This window comes from Cynocephalus volans, chromosome 9, assembly GCF_027409185.1.
Source record: "Cynocephalus volans isolate mCynVol1 chromosome 9, mCynVol1.pri, whole genome shotgun sequence".
Classification (NCBI taxonomy): Eukaryota; Metazoa; Chordata; class Mammalia; order Dermoptera; family Cynocephalidae; genus Cynocephalus; species Cynocephalus volans.
Window position 1 is genome coordinate 109,041,995 of NC_084468.1, and position 25,925 is coordinate 109,067,919.

The window sequence follows — 25,925 nt, forward strand, 5'->3', positions numbered from 1 at the left end:
GCTTTTCAGATTTCACAAAGCCACCAGGTGTCTCTTCTTCTTTCTTTCTTTTTTTTTTTAACATGGATTTCTGAATTATGTACGTACTTGTGATTGCTATGTGCCTCTTGTTTCCCTGCTTTATTTTTTGGCAGCTGGCTGGTACAGGGATCTGAACCTGTGAGCTTGGTGTTATGAGGCTGTGCTCTAAGCAACTGAGCTAAGTGGCCAGCCTCACCAGCAGTCCCTTCTGATCAATATGTGCTCTTCTCTACCACAGATGTGTATAGATATTAGACTCTCCTGGGTCAGTCTTATGCTATGCCAGGTGACAGACAGACATTTCTCCTGCAAATGAGACTGATCTTGCTCCTCATTTTGTCTAATCTCCCAGGTGGGAGTGTGCTATGGTCTGAATGTTCCTCAAAATTCATGTGTTAATTTAGTCACCACTGTATTAATAAGAGGTGAGTCCTTCAGGAGGTGATTAAACCATGAGTCAGAGTCCTCGTGAATGGGATTAAGGACTTCATAAAAGGGATTTCACACAGCGTTCAGACCTTTTTGCTCTTCCATCCCTTCTGCCATGTGAGGACACAGTATCTGATCCCTCCAGAGGACGTAGCAATAAGGCAAGAGTGTAGAAGCAGAGAGAGCAGCCCTGGCCAGACACAGAGCTTGCCAGTGCCTTGATCTTGATCCCAGCCTCCAGAACTGTGAGAAAATAAATGTCTGTTTCTTACAAATTCCCCAGTTTTCAGTATTTTGTTATAACAGTTCAACTAGACTAAGACCGAATGGCACGGAAAAAGCAAGGGTGCAGTCACCTTCTAAGCACGTAGTGATTCCAGCCTAAAGAGTTCAAGAAAAAACATGGTTAGAAGTGTATTGTTCTAAGTTAGCTATAAACTTTGTAAGATAAATTTAATGTGACCTGAAAGGAATTACCATTCATGTTTTCACTTACATTTGTGGACATACACTATGAAGCAGGCTAAGAAACTTCAAGTGTCGTTGGGAGCCAGTATTCATGGACAGGGCTATGGACAGTGCATCATCACAACCAATGATGTAACCAGTAGTAAATAAATGGAATTAGGGAACTGTAGTGGCAAGAGGAGTTATATTGTTACCACATAAACAACTTCTGAAGAGCCATGGAACTCTGATAACAGCGTGCTACTTTTTCTTGGGCAGGAGATATGAAATTAGCCAGAAATGGTGCTTTGTCAATAAAAAAGAAGTGAGAAAAGGAGGAGGAGGAGGAAAGGGTACCTGGGCTTCAATGGAAGAAATCGACCCAGTGGAGAATCTTTACGAGTGGCGATTGGACAACAAACAAATATGTACAGACATTTTCTCTAGTCATTATTCTTAATCTTCATCAGTAAATCACTGTATCTCAAATGGGCCCATCAATTTCATTATTAATTGAACAATTTATACAGACAGAGTCTCCACAAAATATATTTCCTGAGACCACACACATCCTGATGGTGGCCTTGAATTCTGTCAGGATAGCTGGTGAGCACGAACCATGGAAATGAGCTTGGAGACTACTGGTAGTAGGGTGCGGGTGGGATGAAACTGTATTTACAGTTTTGCCTTAACAGATACAAGAGAATCTAAGCCTCATCAATGCTATGGCCTTCCCAAAAGCGTGAGTGGCTGTGGGTAGTGTTAATCCCTGTCATAGTATGGGTGTGGTGTGTTAGCTGTGTTTGATTTTAAGATGTTTTGAGATGCTTTACAAACATTTTCAATCATTCATCAGTGTTTGTTGCATATGCAATGAAAGTATTTAAAATTCTAGTAAGAAGAGGCAGGCAAATGATTTGAAAAATGACAAGTAGTGAGAATGTAGAAAAGTGATTGAATGTGAGATGAGACTAGAGGATCAGAATATATTTCACAAACTGTGAACCTAATATTAACTCAGGAGTATGCTTTGGATTGCAAGTGCTCCAAAACATAATTTGTTTCTAAATGTGAAGCCATATAACCAAGAGACCTAGTGCAGCATGTGTGTGTGCATGTGTGTGTGTGCACATGTGTTTGTGTGTGTGCACTCATGTATGTGCATGTGTGCATGTGAGTACGTATGTCTGTGTGCGTGTGTGCGTGCGCATGTGTGCTGCGTGTGTGCACACGTGTGTGCATCTGTGCGTGGATGCTTGTGTCTGTGTGCGTGTGTGTGCATGTGTGTGCGTGTGTCTCTGTGTGCATGTGTGTCTGTGTGCATGTGTGCATGTGGGTGTGTATGTGTGTGCATGTGTCTGCGTGTGTGCGCGCGCGTGTGTGTGTGTGTGTGTGGTGAGGGTGGCAGTGTTGGTGGTGGTGATGGTTGGGTGGAATAAGTGGGGTCAGGCATCCCTCAGAAAATAATATGTTGCTGAAATTTGAAGCTTGACTGGGACTACCCTGATGAATTGCATAGATTCTTCTAGTTGAAGACCCAGGTAATACAAAAGCCCAGAGAAGAGAGAGAGCAGTGCGCTTTCAAATAAATGAAAGATTTCCACATTAACAGGGACAGAAAGATAGAGAACAAGTGAAAAAGAGTAAGGCAAGAGAGAGGCAGAGTTCACACCATGGAGGCCCTAAAAAAAAAAATTGTACTATCCTCAAGTCTCATTGCAATAGGAAGGCACTGAAAACTGTTAGTAATTTGTGTGACAAACAAGTGCTCTGGTTGCAGAGTGAAGGCAGGGGTGCAGCTAGGAAGGGCATTCAAAGGCGGTGGCACTGAAGATGAAGGTCAAAGGCGGTGGCACTGAAGATGAAGGGAATTGGACTGACTTTTATGAGGTCTGTAGGAGATTGAAACAATAATAGGTTTGATGAGAGAGTGAAGAAGAGGGTTTGCCAAGGACACCCTCCAGGATGAGCTGCTGGGTACACAGCAGCCCTGGTTCCTGATCACTTGTATAAGTGAAACTGGAGGAGGAGAAGGGGTGGCTTACTGGGAATAGGAAAGTTGAGTGCAGTCTGAGTGTACTTGAGGGACTTCTGAAGGGGAGATGACATAGGAACTGGAAGGCAGGTAACTGCAGGGTCCATTGTGAAGTTGGCCTGTTTCCCCAGAGCAAAGGCATGTTGTTTGCCTCCGTTTTTCAGCCGGAGAGCAGAGCACTGAACCCAGACACATACTTTCTCTCTTTAAAAATGGATCCCAGGGCCGAGCCCGTGGCGCACTTGGTAGAGTGCTGCGCTGGGAGCGCAGCAACGCTCCCGCCGCGGGTTCGGATCCTATATAGGACTGACCAGTGCACTCACTGGCTGAATGCCGGTCACGAAAAAACGACAAAAAAAAAAAAAAAATGGATCCCAAATGCAAGAGAGTAGAAATGCCGAAGTAGCTGATATATACCACATAGAGTTCTTGCTACTTTACAAATTGACTTGGCCCCAGGCTGTGCCTCAAAGCATCATTCAGAAAGTTCAGACAGGATGAGCAGGGAAGTTTTACACAATAGTTTTCCTAGTGCACTAACAAGAAAGATAAATCATCTTGCCTTTTCTAAGCCGTGAAAGTCTGTCCTCAATGTTTACACATTAAATGGCTCCTTGTCATCATATTAGGTAGTCTTGTTCATATGAAAGAACATCTCTCTTATCCATAATATGCATTTAATGCAGCAGTTTAACTGTGCAAATAGCCACTTAGAAGTGCCAATATAAAATTGATTTTTTTCATTTATTGAAATATTTGCCCATTTATAGATGTCTTTTCGTATCTTCAGCCTGTGTCACGATTCTGCTGAGGACCTGTATTCTCCATGTTTAGAGAAACTGCTTGGGGAAGATGGACGGGTAGCTCAGAAAGAAGAATTTCCTTAAAAACTGTGCATTATCAACCCGATCAAGAAACATTGCTCAATTTTGAGTTTCCTTCTGAATTTTTTAATTGAAATTTAAAAAATTTAAACTACTATAAGTTCACTATTGATCTCCATAAATATTAAACAGTGTTATTAATTTAGCAATTCAACTGGCCTGGAAGGCATATGTTCTGATTATCTTTTATGTAACAGGCACAGAGGAAGGAACTTCAATTCATTTTATTTAATGGTCTTCGTATTCAATACTTCATAAGTAAAAAAAATTCTAATTTGAAAATTTTAGTTATAGGTGTCATGTTCACATTGCTTTATCTTGAACTTTGTGTACCTATCAAAGAAATAAAGTGTGAAATTTGATGCTTCTGTATTTTACAGTGTTTTTAATTCAGACTCAGAGAGGGCATAAAGAGAGGAGGGAACTAATATTTATGAAAGCTACTATACCCCAGGGACTTTTGTATACTTCAGTTTGTTACAACAATACATTGAGTAAGGCATTCTAATGTCATTTTTATATAAGAAAACTGAGTCCTAGAAGGAACATTTGCCTAAAGTTACACTGTTCAGTGAAAGATAGAAGCAAACCATTGACCTGTTTATTTCAATATTCTTGTTATTTCCATTCTACCAGAGATTTCCAAATTGTGTTTCATAGAGTCTAGGGACTTGAAGAAATGCCTCAGGAGCTACCTTGTTGGGGAGACCAGGGACCTGACCGGATCTTTGTTCACTGTGTTAATGTCAAACAGAGCAATTCTACTTTTAGTTTTTTGCATTTGTTTTACTTGAAATTATTAATTAGGAATACGACTTCTACTCCTTAAAAATTATTTATTGACTATTACACCATAAAATGAACTCTGACAAAGCAAATGAATGATGAAACTTTAGAACCATAAGGTAAAAATAAAAGGATTTTTTTTTTTTTTTTGGTGGCTGGCCAGTACAGAGACCTGAACCCTTGACATTGGTGTTCCAAGGTGCCATTCTAACCAACTGAGCTAACTGGCTGAGCCAACATCAGTTTTAATACAGTAAACTCCACATACAAGTATCACCATGTCAAAAGACAAAATAACAACAAATTTAGTTTAAAGATCTAATTGGCTTTTATTTGTGAATCTGGAATCAGGCAACACCTTAGTCTGTAAATCAGAGTAAATGTTCTGATGAGCTGAGCAGGGAAGTTTCGCTTTATAGGCAGAAAAGGGCTGAAGCAAACAGAAACAACAAAAGTGGATTGGTCATTTCAAAGTTACTTTTCTTACAGGGTTAAAACAGAATTCCTTGTTATGCAATTCAGCTTGACGGGAATCTTCTGCTTTTTGGAACCTGGTCTGTTTCAGAGCTCAGTTTGGTTACTCGGCACTACGCACAGAGTTTCTCCATTTTGGTTCGGTCTGTTCCGCTGGGGCCTTGTGCAGGAAGCCAGTCCAAAACATGGTCTCCTGTAAACCTCATTTAACAGTAATTATGTCTAAAATTATTTTTGTGTCTTTTTCTCCGGTGTCTACTGACAAATGACTAACAGGGTGTTGCTTTTCTATCTATCTTTTTGAGGTAAATATATAGGATTCTGGAATCTGAAGGAGAATTTTCAAGATACTTGTATGCTTCAGAGAGATCTAATAGATAAAGACTAACATGGAGTGTAGATGAGATGGAACCAGTTTTGAAAAAAAGATCAGAAAAGTGTTAGGTTAATTAACCTCGGTTCAGAGACTAGGAAAGGCATTGAAGGAGATCATGGTTTTGATGGAAGGCAACTCTCAGTGGATTTTTGGGTTGGAGGAAAATGACTGCTTTACTGAGCTTTTAATTTTTAATCAGCTTTATTGATGTATAATTTACTTGATGCTTTGTCAAACCGACTTCCACTTCCAAGGTCTCTGCTTCTTTTACATCATTTGCTGAAGAGGGAAACAGCCTCAATTATTTCTTGAAAAAGTATTGATCAGTTTGCTTTTGGACAGGTGTTCTAATATGTGGACACAGAAACAACAACATAAGCCTCAGCAGGGGGCTTTTAGAAATGCAAATACTCAGCCTCCACCCATAGACCTACTGACTGAAAACTGTAGGGGTGGGGCCCAATCTGTGTTTTTACAATCCCTCCAGGTGATTTTGATGCACCCTAGAGTTCAAGAACCCCTGCCCTGGGTCATGGGCTTTGACCATACACAGCCAATCTGAAGACTGGCCATAGGAGGGTGGTATTGCCCAATTTGTCCCACAAAGGTAATGATCATTTGCAAAGCCCTTCTCAGCTTCCTGAATTGGAAAGAGAAAACTGGAATCAATCAGCTGTGAGAAGAAAGAGATGGAGAAGACATGTAAATCAAAACAGAAAACAAAAATATAATACAGTAACATCAACGGCAGTCTGCTAAAATTCATATGGATGAAGGGGTGAGGTTATGTTCCTCTTAATTCCACATTCTTACATCCATATTCTTGTAAGAAGCTTCCATCCTGAGGTATTTCACAACCAAAATAGTTTAAAGCATCTTTTCCTCTGCAATTTAGAGTCTACATAGAACAGAGAGAATAACGTGTGTTAGTAATTGCTTGAGCCAAGAAGATGGAGAAGAAGCTAAGAAGCAGTCTTCATTCACATACAAGGAAACTGACACAGTACACAGAGGGGTCAGATGAACAAGAGCGTTCTGTTCGTCTTCTGCAGAGCAAGTGAGAAAAAATTACAAATCTTAATAACTGTGCACTGATAAAAAATAATATGTATTGTGCACTCATTGTGTGTAGGTTGCTGTTTTACGTGTGTTCTCACGTGTGTGTATGTGTATGCATACACGTGTACATTAAATATCTCAATCTTAAGTCACATAATAGCCCACCTATGTTTGTACTAGTACTACATTTGCTTTATGGATGTATAGACAATAACATTAAGGTAGAGGAATATTAATTTAACTTGCCCAAAGGTACACACATAATCTTTTAGAGAGTAAAAACTCTGGCAGCTGGGCACCAGAGGCTGTGCTATTAATTATGATGTGCTATTGCTTCTCAATGGAAATTTTTAAAATTAATTCTTTAGGTTTGGAATTCCACAAATTGCCTATTGGTCTCTGTAGCAACCATATTTAAAGCTTTGTGCTTCTAGACTGTCATTTGAAATCCCCTCTAACCATAAGAACCACGTGGCTCTTGTGTGTCCCACAAAACATATGCATATGATTACATTTATATATGACTCCTAACATCTTCATCAAATAGATCTTTAATATTGTGAATGCCGTGTTTAGTTAATACATGAATTGTTTGCATTCAATTTCCCGAACAAAGGAGGAAAGAAAGGAAGAAAGAGGGTACTGTCCTACCCTTTCTAGATCATGAATATAAAAGTTTTGTGGTCGATCACAGTGTGGAACCTTAGAGGTTTTCCTGAAAATTTGTGGGAAAGAAAGGAAGAAAGAGGGTACTGTCCTACCCTTTCTAGATCATGAATATAAAAGTTTTGTGGTCGATCACAGTGTGGAACCTTAGAGGTTTTCTTGAAAATTTGTGGGGGGTTGGAGATGCTCATGTCCACTAAGACAGTTGGAATGCTTCTGAATCAATTCTGAGAAAGGCATACACCTCTTAAGCTGTTGGTGATCAATTCGTACATGTTTTTTGTCTTTACACATACAAGCCAGTTCAGGGGGAAAAATACACACACACAGAGACATTAATCTTATGTTTTAATTCAAAATGAAAATGGCACAATGTTGCATAGCAACTCAATGGTAAAGCAGGACCTAGGGGATAAGAGTTTTCTTTTCTTTTCTTTTCTTTTTTTACTGCAGTCTTTACTGATCACCTATTATATGCCAGGGGCTACATCTATACATGGATATAGGAAAAAAAAATTGCCTCCTGTCTATCATCATCCTGTCATTATTGGGGTTTTTCCTGATGTGTTTGCAGCATCATCGCTCTACTTGGTTGGGCTAGGGAGCAGGAGCTGTACAAGTCAGGATGGCAGCAACATCACCAGGGCTCTGAGGGGGTAGATTTTCCTGCACCCTCACCTGCTTAGAGCCACACAGCTAGAGCTGGAAGGCTCAGGGCACTAGGAAGCCCTTGTAGGCTGCTGAGCTCAACCTAGTTCTGGAAAGGGATAAGGAATGCCCCTTCCAGGAGTGATCTCCTCCACCAAACCCTAGCCTTCACCCTTGGTTGCCCTGGAGCTTTCCTTCTATCAATCCCTCTCTTTAGTATGAGTTAAAAGGCTTGAGTGTATTCTAGTCGTAGTAACAAAAACTAGGAAAATGGTGTATGTGTGTTTCCGCATGCACTCACAGGCACACGTATGTGGGCTGGCAAATAAGTTGAGGGGATGTCAGGAAAGGAAGTGAAGCAACCTAAAGTAAGATGCAAGAAGCTGAGGATGAGTTTCTGACTCCTGGCCCAAGACATGCTTCTCAGAAGTTTTGTAGAGTATTTAGAAGCCCTCCTGGCGTGGCAGTAACCCATATTTTCCTAAAGGCCTGACCCAGTAGAAATGGAATGTGCTTTCTCCACGGGTTGATCAATCCGAATCCCTAAGTATCTTGTTATTTGACTGGTAAACAAAATATATGATCATTTCAGAAATCCTAATTGGCATTTAACAAGTACTTATTTAGTGTAAATATTAGCCACATGTAATTATCACTTTTCAAATAAAAATATGATATTCTGGTGAAGAAATTGTGTCTCAAAGAGCGACAGTTTGTAAATAAAAAGCTATAGAGAATTTAAAACCATGATCATGAGATCACTGCTTTGTGTAATTTATATCATAAAATCATTAGATTAATTTCCTTTATAAGTTCCTCCAGACTTAATATTAGAGATTATACAGACCAGTTAATGGACACCTCTTAGAAAACGCTATCATATACATCTCTCCACTTCCTCACCATTAAAAACTGAACTCCATTTTCTCTCCATTTAGCATAAATCAAATAAAAGCATGGTATTAAGCACTGTAGTAGTAAGGTTGCATAATAAGAAAAATTATGGAAACTCCAAATCTATCAAATGATATTACTTTAAATAGAAGATTTGTTATTTTATAAGTTTATTAAAACAATAAAGATTTAAAACTACAATATCAAATGGTAAAAATGCCACTAGGTGGAGCCCATGGTTTCTAAGATTTTTGGTCGAGTCTCAAATTGTCCTGGGATGATTGTTTTCTAGCTTATTGAATCACAATGCTGTTAACTATTAGAGATAGTCATTAGACTGATATATGGGATGATCCTTCAGCTACTGCAATTAGGAAATGAGGGAATTTGAGGATGAGGTAATCATATTTCTTTCTCTACAAGTATGTAAAAGAATGCAAGTACAATCAGCCCGTTTCTGGAAACTAACAGTAATTTAAGCTGACTTTCTGGAAAATAGCAATCAATAATTTAATAATTTTATGGCAAAGACAGCTAGCTATAGGGCAGATTATTTAGATGCAGTTTTCTCTTATTAAGGGGTATTAAATATTCACTTAAAAAGAGCTTACAAGAAAATCATAACAGAAAAACACTCTAAAATATATTTTTCCACTAGTCATACGGCAAATTAAAAAAAAAAAAAACGCTTCAAAAATTATGCAGATTGCTTTCATCAGGAAGTTACAATCTCCTAAGCACATTCTGGAGAAAAATGTAAACGCAGCGTGGTCATACTCTAGTAGCTGTTTTAACAGGGCAAGTGAGGAGCTTTACATACGGATGATACACAGTTAAGTCTATTAAAAATGATTTTAATTTACTGACTTCACAGTCATTCTTCTTTGTTAAATTTACTTTTTAAAAATGTAAATCTTTATTTAGGTATTAGGTATCATTGGCAAAAATAAACTGTAAATATTTAAATCCTATAATTTCATAAGTTTTCACACACACACACGAGCACACGCACAAGCATCCCCACAGCAACCACTCAATGACTGTGTACAGATCTCCCTTAAAAGTTTCCTTGTGCTCCTTTCATGCTCCTTGTAATCCCTCCCCCTGACTATTCCTTGCTATTCTTCTCCCCCAAGTACCACTAATCTGTTTTCTGCCACTATGAATTTGTTTGCATTTTCTATATGGATTCACATAATAACACTTTTTTTGGGGGGGGGGAAGACTTCTGGCTTTTTTTTCACTCAAAGTAATCATTTTGAGATTTATCCATGATGTTTCATGCATTAGCAGTTCATTCCTTTTTATTGCTGAGTAGTATTCCAAGGTTTGAATATACTATGGTGTATCTGTTTGTCTGTCCATGGACATTTATTTCTGTTTTTCCTTTTTCTTTCCAGTTTGGGGTTATTACACATAAAGTTTCTATGAACATTTATGTATCAATCTTTGTAGGGACATATATTTTCTTTTCTCTTGGGTAATTACTGAAGAAAGTAAGAGCTGGTTCAGTGGACTGGTGGTATGGTAGGTGTCTCTTTAAATTTTGAAGAAAATACCAGGCTGTTTTAAAAAATGGTCATGCCATTTCTTTTATATATAATAAAGCACATATCTCTGTTTTATGGGTATTAATAAAAGCAGTGACTCAGGAATTGATATTCAATGCTGTACCCCAGAGATATGGGGTAATCAATTATGTTTCAATGAAAAACATAAAATCCAACAAAATGATTAGCTAAATACTTATAGCATTCCTATAAAGTAAAATACCACGCAGGCATTAAGAATGAACGTGTGTTGTTACTGATATGCAAATGTTTTAATATACATTGTGGAATAAAAACAGGTTATAGAATTGTATAAATTTATATAGTAAGCACTAAATAAATGATGTATTTATATATACACACACGTATCTACATATATTATGTTTGCTTTATATTTCTATATTTATGTGCTTGATCATAAATAAAAATATTTGGAAATTTATACAACAACAACAAAAATAATAAAAGTTAATTAATGAGTTACTTAATTTAAATTAGGAAAAAACAAACAAAGAAAAAAAAACCCTTGCCTTTCTTTTTATTTGGTAGTACACTATCCTGTACCATAATGTTGAATTTATCTCTTATGTTCTGTGGACAGACAGAAATAAATACATCATCACTATCTTTAAACTACTTGAGAAAGTTAAATAACTTAAACATTATTGAATAATTTATGGGAGAAATAAAGAAAGAAATAAGATTTTTATTTCACCAAAACACAAACGTGATGAAACACCCTAGAATTTCAAGCAATTTGTATAACCTTATAATTTTATCACTTTAAGTTATGATGAATGCACATCTCAAAAAAAAAAATTAGAGCAGTTTCTGTTTCAATGTTCTATCCTACATTCAGGCCATGTGTTCTTATTTTATATTGAAAAAAATGCAGTCACTGTATTTCCAGCAGAAAAATTTCTCATAAAACTTCTCCAGCATATTGCTTTTCCAGTAATAAGAGTTCTTGTCATACTTTCAGTGTGTCAGGGTCTTTATTCAAATGAGTTATGCTAGCCACAGTTTAAGTTGCACTTTATTATCTTTTTGGAAAAAGTAGCTTCATGTTTTTAAATTACTAAATGTACACTATAAGAAAGTACTAGTTAAATATTTTGAAAATATTCCATTACTTACCAGCTGTGTAACCTTATATAAACTGCTTAATTGTATGTTTCAGTATCTGTAAAGTGGGAGTAATACTTCTGTATACCTCTTTTGGTTTTGAGGATTAAGGAAATTAAAACTTATAAATATTTAGAAAAGTGTTGGGCATATGGTTAAGTACTCAATAAATATTTGCTTTTATTATTTTCAAAGGTCTCCAGATACATGTAAGATAGTGTGGTGTACATCAGTTTGTATTGAGTAGAACAAAAATATGTACAAGAAATATGTTCAGAAACCCTTCCTTGTTTTCCCATCCATGGATTCCTGTGAAGACCACCCCTCAATCTGTTATTATTAGTGAGATAACAGTGCTCACTCAGTATACAAAGGTACTTCACAAAGTTCATGGAAAGATTTGTGTTATCTTTTAGTTTATTACTCCACAAACCTTTTGAAGTACCTCGTATTAAGCATCTTGTACAGGTTAAGCTTTTGTGAAATTAATCATGACATAAAATACTTTCTGGGCTACTTTCATATTTATTGTTCAATACCTTCTCTCTATTTTTTCCCTAGACCTCTATTCTTATTTTCAGACACCTAAGTCAGTAAATACCCTGGATCGAAGTCTCAGCAAACATAGACATCACCTTTCAATGTCTGGTAAGACAGTTTATGCACAGCTCTTTACCTCTGAAAAACATCTCTCTCATGGGTGGAAATCATTAGCTCTATCAAATTGTGAGAAACTGAGAGTCCAGGTCTCTAAGCGGGCATTTGTTCTCTCTAAAACTTGCTTGGCTCATATTCTCACAGGTGAGACCATCCTTCACCGACTTCTCAAAGCTGAAGAGCCAGGCGTTTTTCTTGTTGCTTCCTTTTTCCTCGTTAACACCCCCAACCCCCCACACCACCCCTGCATCCGATCACCCCATTTTATTTCTAAATAGCTCTTTTCCATAGTATCCTCCTCCTTGTAGAGTTTCTCATCATAAATAGCCAGTGTTCCAGCCACCTCACCGGGCTCTCTGCCAGTTGACCTGGCCCCTTGAATCCATGTGCCTCCCAGCTGCTGGAAGAGCTCTCCAAAACACAAGGCTGACAGCGGCTCTGACGGCCGCCGTAGGATAAAGTTTCTCGTCTCTCTTGCAGCATCCGGCCTCCTTCCGCAGCTCACACGTGCTGCTCTCACATCTACGGGAAATGAAGGCTACCACGCTCGATGGTTTCACTCTCGTGTGTGCCTCTTCTCGTGCTGTCTGTTGGCTTGCGATGCCCTAGTCCCTCCCTCACGCGCCTACCAGGGTCCCCCAAATTCCACAGTGACTAGCTGCTTCCTGGGATCTTACAAAATTTATTTCATGCAGTGACTCCTATTCAAAAGCCTTTCCTGAGGCTTCGGGGCAGGCTTGGGTGCCCTTCCTAGGTTCCTAGATTACTCTGGCATTTGTATTTTGTCCCTGTGAATAATTTTTTTCTGGTAAAATGGCTTTCAGACAAAAAAACTATTCTTGATCCTTCTCCGTAACATTGGACTGAATTACTAGAATATGATATACTTGACTTGGATTAGGCTTTGATGTTTAATTATAAAGCACAAAGCATTATTAGCATTTAAATGCATGCTTTACATGTAAATGAGAAGTTCATGTAAATGAGAGTTCAAAATATGTAAAGAATTTACATGTTAACACTATATATTTTAAATGAAAGAAAAAAATATTGTCAATAGTAGCTTGATGCTATGATTTTTGTTGTTGTTGTTGTTTTGCTGCTTTGGTTGGGAGTGGAGAATAATGAAGAGATACAGCAAACTGTAATAATAAGACTGCTCAAGCAGTTTGTGGCTCTGTGCTTTTTTCCACCAGACTTTCCCGATCAGCAGATCCAGAGAGTGTTAGGCAGAACTCCTTGGTTCAGTGAACATTTAGGTACATCGTATCGTGAACTCATAAAAACAAGTCTTGCAACTCCCTCTCTTCTCTCTATAGGCTTTTCCTCTGTGTTATTAGCTGTGAAGTAGGATGGCTTAACTTCAAACTGAGCAGAAGATGCAGGGATTTGTAAAGGCTTATGAAGGGCATGGGAAAAAATTTGTTTCCGTGTGTTATAGAACAAGAAGATATAAAATGCGTATAATTAAGCATGTTTTATCACTTCATATTAACTTGAGAGACGTTTTAGGATTTCTTCCTGCTTGCTTCATTCTTCTACAAAAGCAGCATTGACCCTTACCATGTTACATTGTTTTCAGTATTTTTCTATGTCCCTTGTGGATAAAAGAAACCAAGTGTTCATTTTTGTCTTCTCGGTGCTTAGCATTGCGCTTGGCACATAGTAGGAACTCATTTTGATTGCTGAGTAAGTAAATGAACTAATAAATGCCTGAGTTATTCAGTAATTCAATTGATCTCTGATGATACTTTCTTGGGAAGAAGAAATGAAACTATATTAGTATTCAAGCCAGACAGCAAACTAAGTCAAATGACCAAAATATATTCAAAATTATCCCATTGTAGTTCCACTCCAAATTCTAAAGTTGACACATTCTTCCTTCCTTCGGTGTTCTTTAATCCAAACAACTAATCATTATTTTCATAGTTGGAGTAAAAGGGGAAAAAAAATACTTAGGTATTAAATTCTACCATCAATTCTTTCTTACTTTTTTTTTTTTAGAGTCTTTCTTTGCCTTAATGAAAGTTATTATAAGCAGACATATAGGGAATTTTAAAATTTTTAGATTAATATCAAATCTAAATCACTTGATCAAAACTTTCATATTAAATCCAAACTATGAGTGGCTAATTTCAATGTAAAATAGTTTATAATATCAATCAACTTTGGCTCAGGTTTTAAAAAATAATGGAGATGTTACTCATCTCATGATACTGTTTTTTTTTTGTTTGTTTCTGTGTAACTGAAACAACTATTGACTCTTGGGTTTTATGAGGTGTTTATTTGTATATATTTAACAATATACATTTTCTCTTGTCAATTTTTTGGTGATCACCTTTGACTTTCCCCCTCTAGATAATAAATTCACTGATTTTATATATAGATATATATAAAGATATATAGAGATATATATTGGTATATATATAAAGATATATATAGATATATATATAAAGATATATATAGATATGTATAGCTATATAAAGATTTCATAAAAACAGTTGAAGTGCTATGGATGACCTAGCGTATTTTGAATTCTTGCTTCACAGGATGTTAACAGAAGTTATGCATGCTCATAAAAACATTCCAGCGTTTTTTGGTTTGTTTTTTAAGAAGGAAATAAATTATGTTACTGGACACACTGAAAAATTTATTTCTTTTCTACTTCTTTGAGAGATTGGAAGATTTATTTGAGTCTATACAGTAATTAATACATGTACACTTCTATTCTCACTAAGTGTATTACTATGAATGACTAGAAATTTGAATATTTATATACAATTTGGACGAAAATCTTACTAAGGTTCTAAGTAGTTCAAATAAATGACTAAGGACAAAAAACACTTCTGCTGTTTTTAGGTATTTAGTCTACCCAAGGAATATATAATTTGCTTCAAAATATACCATCGTATCCTAGACTAAGGCTACATTTGTATTAAATGATTAAAGTCCCATTAAATCCTGAGAGTCTAAGAATTTATGAACATTATATCTGGAAAATCCCAAGTAAAATATATTCAGGCAGAGTGGACATATGGGATTTTCACCCAGTTACTTCATCATATTTCTAAGTGAAGAATTTCTCTGTGTTTAATTACTATTTGTTTATTAGTTTGGAATTTGTCTCCTTGCAAGCAATAGAAAACCTCACAAACTGTAGTTGAAATGAATAAATCCAGAACTAGAGACATTAGAGCTGATGTGTTTGTTCTGTATTCAGATTCCTTCTGTCTATCCACTCTGCTATCCTTAAGTGTTTATTTGTCCTCCTGCAAAATGCCACATGCCTCCATTACCCAGCCTTCTGCTGAAATGTTTTCCTCTTCCCCTCACTTCTTTGTCTGCCAACTCCTACTAATCCTTCAAATCTCGGCTTAGACAATACTTCCTCCAGGAAGTCTTTCCTGATTACTAAACTCTCGGGTAATGTGCTTGTAATTCCTCATCTCTTACAGCCCTGTATTTCCATTACCTTATTACTAGCCAGTTTGCCATACTAAACTTTGCTCTGTGAAGGCACAGACTGTTCACATCTGGTTCATTGTTCCACGACTGCTGCTTAACACCAAATAATAATACATATTTAGGGATGTATTTAAATATATACTTACTTGATAACTCATTTGGAATAAAACTCTAAATAAGGACTCATTCTGAACTCTTAGTAGCGTTTGTTCACTCACTTATTCTTTATATCATAAATATTATTTTGCACCTGCCACATGACAATGGGGTTCATAGATTGTGCATTATGAAGAAAACTAATAGAGATATACATAAAATGCTACAAGACTTCTGAATAAGTAGTCAGTAGCTGTACTTTGAGAGCTCCAGGACAACTCTCCAGAGTAAGGGAAATTTAAGTCACGCGGGCAAAAATTTTCCTATCTTCTTTCATTACTGAATCCTCAGTGCACAGGGTAATGCTCAATATGTCACTTGCTAAATATCTTTTAAATTAGGGAATAAATCATTCAAGAGTAAGAGGGGAGCACAGGATGATTTCCACTAACACATAAAAATACTTTATAAGTATAAATCTCTTCAAATTGTGTTTTAAAGAAACTTAATTATGTAGACGCTCGAGGCAAAGTTTTAAGATACCTGGATAATTCTGTACTTTACTATAGAACCGACTTCCCTTACATGTTTCCAGATTATGGATCTATGTTATAAAAAACAATGGTTATGCCTGATAAAATTGATGTTGTTTTCTCCCCTGAATTTAAAATCTCTGTGAAAAGAAAAACACTTCTAATGCCCTAGTGATTAAAACACGTCTTATGTGAATTACTGCCCTTAAAAAATTATCAGGTTAATGTGAATAGTGGAAGCGTCAATTAGAGATGTTATGAGCAGTGAGTCTTAGATTATATAATCTAGAGAATTGTTTTATAAAAAGAAATTTAGAGAAAAGAGTATCCACACATGTATGCACACAAATACATACAGATTTAGGTATCAGGACATATGAATTAATAGTCAATAATCTACACAATTATTATCTTAATTGTTCAAATTCATACCATTAGGGTGAGGCCCAGAGTCTAAGTAATTTCTCTATGGTTGCATAATTAGTGAGCGGCAGAGATATTTGACTTGTTGACTCCAGGTTCCATGTTATTTTTAAGACACTCTGCTGGCCAAGAGTGCCCAAGGAACTCACTGCATACTTCCCTGTTTAGTCAAGGTGCATAGCCCTCAACTATATTTTTAAGTTGAAGTTTGATGCATTCTTCTACAATTCTGAATTGAGGTCTGGCATCTCTAGTGCTGAGAAGCCTTCTCAGCTTCAGGTTAAGCTTTCAAAGTTCAGTAATTAGGGTTCTTTGTCAGTGATCAGTCAATAGGGTGGAAGTGAATAATAGTTGGGTAAAGAGATTGGCAAAACTCCAAGACCTTTTGTGTTCCTTTTTTTTCCTTCTCTACTCCTTGCCCCAACCTGCCCCACTGTTAACAAGGTTTAAAGGCTGTTTAAGCAGTCATTAAATTTTGCTGGGAAATTTCTGAGCCTCTCCATGTCTCCAAACTAAAATTCAGAGCTGGGAGCCATTGAACATTTCCTGGCTAAAACAATTCATTGCTTTTTGTCCTGAGCATAAGCTTGGCTCAGGAAGAAAAGGTGGGAGGTTTCTCTTCCCTTCATGCATGAGAATTCATATTCCCTGAAGGGAGGAGAGTGAAGAGTAATATATGAGGGAGATAGTGTAAGAACACATTCTTTTATTAAATGTGAGTTCAGGGATGAATTTTGTGGGTTTTGTTTCAGTATTTTGAAATGTGTCCTGAACAAGTATGGCTTTATTCTAAAGATACACATATGTTTGTACTTGGTATACTGAAGAGCTTTTTAAAAACATTTGGTTCAAGGGACTGAGGTCTTTAGAAAGACAGTGAGAAGTCCAAGTGGACATTATATAATCATATTAGGTGCTTTGCTGAATGAGTCTTATTTATGCGAGTTTCACAACATAGTTAAAAGTACACAAAGCCTTCCCAAGTGCATTTTCTCAAGGTTTCTTGATATCAAATTCCAACAGCATTTCCTTTATTAATGTCCATTTTCAAGCCAGTTTTCCAGGTGTTTTAACTATCCTTCAGGAAGCATAATTCATGTGTGTGTGGGGGGGTGAGCTCTCTTTAGCTATTTTATGTTTAAGATATACATGGGTTTATCTATTATTTCCTCCATCGTTTTTATTAAGATTTTAATAATGTATTTGGGAAAATGAGCATATCTGTTTTTCTTTCTACAAGCAAATCTGGTTTGGGGTAATTTCTGAATCATTCTGTCCCATTTTTTTTTTTTTTTTTTTTTTTTTTTTGTCTTTTTCGTGATCGGCACTCAGCCAGTGAGTGCACCGGCCATTCCTATATAGGATCCGAACCCGTGGCGGGAGCGTCGCCGCGCTCTCAGTGCCGCACTCTCCCGAGTGCGCCACAGGCTCGGCCCCCATTTTTTAATAAGTTACATTTTAACATTAGACAGACATTGGAGGAGACTTTTCTCCAGAAAATAATATAAAAGAAAGGGAGAGAATCTTGTGGCTCTAAAGCTTGGATTTTTTATTTCTCATTGTTTATCAGATAATAACTATTTTCTGTTTATCAGCAGACAACATGATAATTCCTAAATATAATTATAATATTTTTAATACGAAGCAGAATATAGTGATTACTAAGCAGCATGTAAGAGGTAAGCATAAAAATAGACGTAAGTATGGAGATTGAGCTTTTTTTTAGGTGGGGTGCTATCTTAGGAACTTATTTCAGATGTTGTAAAGTGTTTACAACTAAAGATAGAAATTTTTCCAAGTGGAGTAAGCATTCCTGGGTTCCAAATTGCAATTCCTTTTCTCAGCTGTTGAAATTACTGGCAAAAAAGGACTTATTGCAAAATTTAATTTATACTAGCTCAATTAATATTTCTAACTCACTCGTGGCTTTTCAAATTATGGTTTCACTGACAACCATTATGAATCTCTCCTTTTTATTCACTTCAATTCTACTATCTTCTCTCCATCGTCTTTAGTGTTATCAATGACATCATGATCTCTACTCCATATTCAGGACTCTTTTCACTTTTAATTCACCCTCATCTTCTCCTCTTGACCTCACCTCAGATGACTTTAGTGTCCTCAACTTAGATGACTTTAGTGTCATTCTTAAAAGATGTTTACAATTATAACTACATAGTTACTTGCTAGTGAATTCATCTCTATTCCCCTAACCACATTCTAACCTTAGTTATAATATTAGGAAATCCAAATAAAATAATAATAATAATAATATTAGGAAAAAAGAAAATAAGAAATCTTACTGATACCAAACAGCAGTAGCGTATGGTAAATGGTTAACAATTAACTCTTGAGGGTGGGGGGAAGGAAGGGCTTGATTGGTAGTGGTTGTTGATTACCATGGTGTAAATACCTCCATGTGGCTAATTTCAAATCATCACCATGATGTCACTAAATGAGGAGCTGGGAAGATAGGCCACAGTCAGCTCTCTGGCTGCTACGAGCTGGCTACAGCACACCATTGCATCATAGATTCATATTTCTTCATGTCTCTTGCCTTTTTTTTTTCTTCTGTTTTTCTAACCTCAAGTCTCTAAACTATTGTTGTCCTCTCTCAGTGGATCATTCTAACTTTCTTTTCTTCTGTACTAAAGCTTATTAGCTATCACTTTAAACACAATTCTCAAAAGAATCAGATTCCCCAGCCCTTCCCTTTGTACTAAACACGACCTTCAAAGTTAGCACATGACGAACCAAGGTCTCTCTCTCTCTTATTTATTTATTTATCTATTTTTTTCCCACTCTTTTCCCCTGGCAGTAAAGGACTCTGGAGAAAACAGTGTATCTGTACATTAAGATTGCATCTTAATTGCACAATCTCTAAATTCCTTTGAGTCTTTAGTGCTTTTTAAAGTATTTGTTTAGTTATGATAATCAATTCCTTCTACTACTCCCCTTAACAGTTCTTGTCACCCTTCATCACTCTCCTCAGGTAACTCACTTTAGTTCTATTCTTTCTGCAAATTCCTTCTCCAAAAATGGAGAGCCCATGAATGATGTTATGTTCACTCTTCTCAACTTTACTTTTGTTCCTACTCACCTCTCCCTACTTTCTATCTGCCTTTGGGAGAAATAAATATCCCTCTTTCCTTCCAGAATTTAATCGTTACTTTTACTTGTTCTCCTCATGAGCCTCAATCTATCATTATTCCACATTTCCCAGAACATTTTTCAATTTCTCCTTTTCTCTTCTTATCTCCCCTTTGCCTAAAACCTGATGGAACCATTCCTTGCCTTGAAAATAAAACAACAAAATTTCTTTCTCAACATGTTTTACATAAAACCACCAAATGCTACTTCTTTTTCTTATGTTGCCCTATAAAAAATGTTTGTGCCTTGAATTTCTTTTTCTTCTCATCTCTCATTCTTTTCTTCTTTCATGGGGATATAACTTCTACAAGTTTACAGAACCATAAATTTCAGGAAGTCTGGCATTATATCTTTTTTGTTCATAATACTGTGCAGTGTGCCTAGGCAATCAATAAATACTTATATGCCATCATCTCTCCTGAAACTACCCTCATTTAGGTAATCAATGAATCAATGACTCCTCATAGCTATCAACCCCCCCCCCCCTTTAAAAGCCATCTTTTTAAAGTATGGCTTTCGGCATCATGAGAATCTTCTGGAACTATTTCCTTCTCAAAATCCTTTTATTTCTTTCTTTCCATGTTCATACTCTCTTTGTGTTTTCCTCCTGTCTTTCTGAGCACCCTGTCTTTTTTTATTAGTAACTTTTCTTCTACCTTTTCTATACATTTTGATGGGCACCAGTATCCTTTTCTTTCTCAGTTTTTATCTTTTCCCTATGTGGTTTTCTCTTGACACATATGAAGAATGTACAGGTATTACCTCGTCTATTTATCAATGACCAAATCTATATTTTCAAAGCTACATTAATTAAGATAGTGTGATACTGATGTAAAGGTAGACAAATAGATGAATGGAACAGAATAGGGATAAGTAAATAGATTCACTCATGTCAAGTCAAATGATTTTTGACAAAGGCACCAATGCAATTCAATGGCCATCAACTGGATAACCATATAAAAAAATGTGCAAATCATAACTGGTAGATAAATTTAATGCATATTAATAAATTGATTTAAATACAGTTAAATTATTTTTCTACTTTAAAAAACATTGACAAGGTTTAAACTTAAACTTAAAATGAAGATATATCACTAATGCAGAATCAAGTGGAAATGATGGTGCTAATACTATGCCCAGAACAGAAAAGGAAAAAAGAAGCTGAAAAAAGACATGCCACAAATTTCACGATAATTGGCCATTGCAATTTGCCACAGGAGAGTAAAACAAACTACCAAACAAAAAATAACATTATAGTAGTGTAAAAAAAAATTAAAGAAAATAAAATGGGATATAGTACATGTCGGCAAATACATAGTGACTTTGATGCGAAGTTTTCTCTCATTAGTCAAAAAAGGAACAATGAAATTAGTCACATGGAATCAGAATTAATGTTAACAAAAAAAATGTTTTAGCAATTTTTAATAAGACCTGATATTGTAACATTGGCCAGCTGTAAAATAGCTTGGATTTTTGCAGACAAAAACAAGAAAACTTTTTTTTTGATAGAGAGACAGTAGAAGAAATTATAATTTCAGTTATAGAAATTTTGTTATAAAATTACAGGGTATATTTTTTTAAAGTTGTGTTATAAAAAGTGAAAGATCTCATTTAAGCCAAAACCCCCTAGAAACTTTTGCAACAATATCAATGGTCATTTGATTCAAAGTTTGAAAATTAGTAAGAACTTGTCTTTGGCTTTAGATTAAAAAAAAGAAAAAAAAAAGAGGCACTGCGAAATTAACACTCTGGGTATATTTTGTGTCAAACGACTTTAAGTCTTATAAAGAAATGTCAATTCAAGCCTAAAATATAAAATTTATAGCATGGATATTTTATATTTTTGACATCTGTCAAAGAAGAATTTTAAGTAGATATGGAAAAAGTAGTTTCTGTCATGACAGATGGTGCTGGAGCTATGTTAGGTCAAAAATTTGGACTCGGTGGAATTTTAAAATGAGAGACCAGTGTGTTTCCCTTATTGCTTCTTTCCATTGTATGATACATATTGAAATATTTGTGCTTAGTTTTCTGGAGCAGATTCTATGAAAAGTGTTAGGGATATAGTTGTTATAGTTATTCAGTATATATGTGTAAATGTTATGAATTATCACCACTTTATGGATATTAAAAGAAATAGAAAACTGATTGTAATGATCTTGTGTTCTTTGAAAATGCAAAAAGCAAATTGTAGGAAAGCATTTCAAAGATTAACTGTAATGTTAACTCCAATTAAAGATTTTCCTGAAACAAAAAGATTTTCTTGAAACAAAAAGAATGTTTAAATATTCAATATTTTTAAAAAGCAGTGTGATATGTGTTTTCTCGCTCATATTGCACTGTTCAAGAAAGAGCTAAATTTGAGACTCCAGGGAAAGGTAAATTTATTCGTGACTTGCCTGGACAGCTATAAGAATTTCTTCTGAAACTGAAACTTTTCGCAATTCAACTCAATATCATGAGTTTAACATATTTTTCTAACATTAATCAAAACACAGATTTTAATGGACAGTATTATGCAAAGTGGCTACAAAAACTACAAAAAAGGTTTGAAAAACACTTAGTTGATATTGATAAATTTAGCAGGAGTTTCAATTATGCAACATCTATTTGAATTCCATTTTTAACCGTCTTTACATTTTATAGCGGTTTTAGGTTCACAGCAAAATTGAGTGGAAGGTACAGAGATTTCCCACATACCATGTATTTCTCCCATGACCATCATCCCACACCACAGTGGTACATTTGTTACAATCAATGAACCTACATTAGCACATCATTATCTCCCAAAGTCCACAGTTTACATTGGGGTTTACTCTTGATATTTTATTTGATATGGGTTTTGACAATTTTATAATGATAAGTATCCACAATTTCAGTACCATATAGAATAGTTGCACTGCCCTAAAAATCCTCTGTGCTCTGCCTATTCATTCCTTCTTTCCTGCTAACCCTTGATCCTTTTACTGTCTTCATAGTTTTGCCTTTTCCAGAATGTCATATAGTTAGAATCATATTTTAGATTGGTTTCTTTTACTTAGCAATATGCATTTAAGTTTTCTCCATGTTTTTCATGGGTTGGTAGCTCATTTCCTTTTAGTGCTGAATATTATTTCATTGTCTGAATCTGCTACTCTATTCACTCACCTATTGAAGGACATCTTGGTTGCTTCCAAGTTTTGCCAATTATGAATAAAGCTGGTATAAACATCCATGTGCAGGATTTTGTATGGACATATGTTTTCAATTCCTTTTGGTAAATATCAAGGAGCACAATTGCTGGATATAGTAAGTATATGTTCAATTTTGTGAGAAAGCACCAAACTGTCTTCCAAAGTGGCTATACCATTTTGGATTCCTACCAGCAATGAATGAGAGTTCTTGTTGCTCTACATCTTTGTCAGCATTTGACATTGATGGTCTTTTGGATTTTGGCCATTCTAATAGATGTGTAGTGTATCTCATTGTTCTAATTCGCACTTTCCTGAAGACATATGATGTGGACCATCTTTTCATATGCTTATTGGCCACTTTTACTCATGTGTCTTCTTTGGTGAGATGTCTGTTAAGGACTTTGGCACACTTTTAGTTGGGTTGTTGGTTTTCTTATTGTTGAGTTTTAAGAGCTCTTTGTGTCTTTTGCAAATATTTTTTCTAGCCTATAGCTTATCATCTAATTCTCTTCACAGTGTCTTTCACAGAGAAGTTTTTAATTTTAATAAAGTTCATGTTTTATAGATCATGCATTTGATGTATCTAAAAAGTCATTGTCATACCTAAGGTCATCTGGGTTTTCTCCTATGTTATCTTCTAGGGGTTTTATAGTTTTGAATTTTACATTTAGTTCTATCATACATATTGAGGTGATTTTTGAGACAGGTGTAAGGTTTATGTCTAGACTAATTTTTTTTTTTTTTTTTTTGCTTGTATATGTCTGGTTGTTCCAGCACCATTTGTTGAAAAAACTATCTTTGCTTCATTGTATTGCCTTTGCTTCTTTGTGAAAGATCAGTTGATTGTACTTATGTGGGTCTATTTTTGTTCTCTCTATTCTTTTTCATTGATCTATTTGTATATTCTTTCACTAGTACCACACTGTATTGATTACTGTAGCTTTATGGTAAATCTCAAAGTATGGTAGTGTCCATTTTTGAGGAAAAACTTTGTTTTTCTATTTCAATATTGTGTTTGATATTCTGGGTCTTTTGCTTCTCCATATAAACTTTAGAATAAGATGGTCAATATCCACAAAATAAGCTGCTGGGATTTAGATTTTAATTTGATTTGGACTGAATCTATAGATCAAGTTTGGAAGAACTGACATCTTGACAATATAGAGTCTTTCTGTGCATGAACATGAAATCTTTATAGGTCAAGAGGAAGAGAGCTAATAACCAGAAAAGGGAAAATGGCAGGAGAGGGGGCAATAAATAATTCATAGATCAAGGTTTTAGGGAAGAGTTTATTAGTTCTTTGATCTTTTTCATAGTTTTCTTCATTTATATGTTTTATACATTTTGTTAGATTTATACCTAAGTATTTTATTTATTTATTTATTTGGTGCTAATGTAAATGGCATTTTGTTTTTAAATTCAAATTTGACTAATTCATTTCTGGTGTATAGAAAAGTGATTGAATTTTTATATTAACTTTATATTCCACAACCATGCTGTATTCACTTAGTTTCAGTAGTTTTTTGTTGTTATTGTAGTTGATTCTTTCATAATTTCTACATAGATGATCATGTCATCTGTAAAGACAGTTTTATTTCTTTCTTTCCAATATGTATACTTTTATTTCATTTTCTTATCTTATTGCATTAACTAGTACTTCCAGTATAATGTTGAAAAGAATTGTTGTAAAAGAGGGCATCTTTGCCTTGTTCCTAATATTAGTGGGAGTGCTTCAAGATTCTCATCATTAGGTATTATGTTAGCTTTATGGTTTTTTGCAGATATTCTTTATCAATTTGAGAAAGTTTCCCTCTATTCCCAGTTTACTAAGAGGTTTTATCATGAACAGATGTTGGACTTTGTCAAATGCTTTTTCTGAATCTGTTGATATAGCCATGCAATTTTTCTTTTAGTCTGTTGACATGATGGATTACATTAATTGACTTTAAAATGTTGAACCAGGGCTGACCCCATGGCACACTCGGGAGAGGGCAGCACTGGGAGCACAGCAGTGCTCCCGCCGCGGGTTCGGATCCTATATAGGGATGGCTGGTGCGCTCACTGGGTGGCCGGTCCCAAAAAATATTAAAATTAAAATTAAAAAAAATAAAATAAAATGTTGAACCAGTATTGCATACCTGGGATATATCCCACTTGGTTATGTGTATTTTTTTATACATTTTTGGATTGGATTTGTTCATATTTTGTGGAGGACTTTTGTATCCATGTTCACGCCAATATTGGTCTGTAGTTTTCTTGTAACATCTTTGTTTTTGGTATTAGGGTAATACTTGGCTTCATAGAATGAGTTAAAAAGTTAGAAAGTATTCCTTCTAGCAGAAATCAATAAAATAGAAAATAAATATTCAAAAGAGAAAATGAGTAGAGTCAAAAGTTGGTACCAGAAAGATTAACAAAATTAATAAAGCTCTAACTAATCAGTACTGCTTAAGGTATAACTAGAGAACAAAACATTGCCAATGTCAAGAATACAGAATCTATATATAGTTAAACATAATAGAAAAATATTATGAATAACTTTATTTGATTAAATTAAATTTGAATAAAATTGGCAGAAAAATACATTTACCAATGTTGGCTGAAAGAGAAATAAAAAAATATATAAATATTAGTCTTACAACTAAAGTTGTTCAAACAATTATTGTACCTTCCCACAGTAAAATCCCCAGGCTTCTATGGTTTTGCCTATGGAATCTTCCATAGTTTTAAGAACAAAAACAGATAAATCTTCTAGAGAACCCTTCTAGAGAAGAGAAAGAGAAAGATCCCTAATTTTTTCCAAAAGGCTAGTTTACCTTAATTCCAAAACTTGTGAATGATCTTACAAGGAAGGAATATTGCAGATAAGTATCTCTTATGAACATATAAAGATACTTCAAAAAGCTCATGGAAAAATAGAATTAAAAGATAATACAAATCTTTCTATAAACTTTTTGAAGTACCCTCATAGATACCAGGAATGTAAGCAAAATTTTACCATATTAAATTCATTTGTTTATAAAAAGGAAAACAT